This window comes from Dioscorea cayenensis, chromosome 20 (assembly GCF_009730915.1).
Source record: "Dioscorea cayenensis subsp. rotundata cultivar TDr96_F1 chromosome 20, TDr96_F1_v2_PseudoChromosome.rev07_lg8_w22 25.fasta, whole genome shotgun sequence".
Classification (NCBI taxonomy): domain Eukaryota; kingdom Viridiplantae; phylum Streptophyta; class Magnoliopsida; order Dioscoreales; family Dioscoreaceae; genus Dioscorea; species Dioscorea cayenensis.
In genome coordinates this window covers 7822746-7824278 of record NC_052490.1, presented here as the reverse complement: position 1 = coordinate 7824278, position 1533 = coordinate 7822746, and the positions used below count along the sequence as shown (strand labels likewise).

The following is a 1533-nucleotide window of genomic DNA, read 5'->3' as shown; positions in this document are numbered from 1 at the left end:
TACTCCCGAATCCACTTTTCGTCAAGGTAACATAAACGGGCACACGTTTATGCCCTGAATCGCTTTGCTTCTTCAATGACGGATAAGTTGATGGAGATCTTGTTCTATGTGCATAAGTCAGAATGCTTGAGTGTGACTGCCCTTGTGCCCCTTCAAATGGTTGTGCTAACTCAAATACGGGGAGGTTGGCACACACTCTAGCATCTCGCACCTGACTCATATCTTCGCGTTTGAACTTTAGCAAAATTTCCTCCAAAATCGGTGCATTGTGATCCACATTGGCTTCTTTCCTTCATAATTGGTTTCACAACCCAACCTACATAAAAGTAACATAAAAACACACATATTAGTGTAAAAACCAGAGAAAAGTAATGCTCAACATATGGAAAGAACGCTTCGCATTCATATCGCACAAGTACTTATCAATGATAAGGACTTTGCAATCTGCCCTACTTGATTTTCAAGATTATGCAAAGAGGTGGTGTGGTTACAAAGTGTAGCCTCAACTGATTGGAACCTTGTATCAGATAATTATACAAACCTAGTTAAGGCCTTATCCAAATCGTTCATCCGGGTCTCCAAACCTGAAACACGATTCTCCATGTTTAGGGTTTGCTGTTGTTGTTGGAAACTTGGTGGCTCTATGGCCTTTTGTGGACCTTGGTTGCCCCACGAGAAATTGGGATGACTCTTCCAACCCAGATTATAGGTATTGCTATATGGGTTTCCTTAATTCCTCATGCCATTACCCACAAAATCGACATTCTCAACCAAAGATGCATCACCAATAGATATCGGGCAATCAGAGGGAGCATGTCCTCCATGACAACTGGTGCAAGTAATCACGGTTGTCACTCTATTCAAAGTTAGAAGATCTAACTTCTTACTCAATGATTCCACTTGAGCCGCTAATGAAGTCACTGCATCTATCTCATGGAGACAGGCCACCTTTTTCTTCTCCCTAGCATTCCTTGGTAGTTGTTTAACCCTATTTCTTCAATTAATTGACAGGCCTCATCGGGGGTCTTGCTACCTAAGGTACCTCCTAATGCCGCATCCAAGAGTTACCTTGTACTCAAATTTAAACCATTGTAAAAGGTCTGAACAATCATCCACTACGGGAATCTGTGTTGCGGGCACTTTCTCAAGAGCTCCCTGAACCTTTCCTACAACTCAAATAGAGACTCCAATTCCAACTTTACAAAGGATGAGATATCATTCCTAAGCTTTGCGGATTTTCTGGGAGGGAAATATCGGCCAAGAAAAGCTTCTACCATCTCCTCCCATGTGGTAATTGATGCTCAAGGTAATGAGTGTAGCTACTGGTTTGCATCATCCGTTACCCCATTTATCTTCAGCATATCACACACCTCGAGAAAGTTCTCTATATGACTGTTTAGATCCTCATCGGCCAAACCATTGAACTGTGCGGATTACTGCAACATATGGATGAATGCCGCCTTATTTCGAAGTTACGAGCATGATCGGGGAACGCACAATGCTCGATTGTGTCCGCAATACTGAATGTCTGGC

At 42.6% G+C, this 1533-nt stretch overlaps 1 non-coding gene across 1 annotated transcript; it reads left to right on the top strand.

The window, feature by feature from the left end:
- The first annotated feature begins 1122 nt into the window (after positions 1-1122).
- LOC120252394 lies at positions 1123-1229 on the top strand. Its single transcript, XR_005533927.1, has one exon. It is a non-coding gene; the product is annotated as a small nucleolar RNA R71 (small nucleolar RNA).
- Positions 1230-1533: the final 304 nt, after the last annotated feature.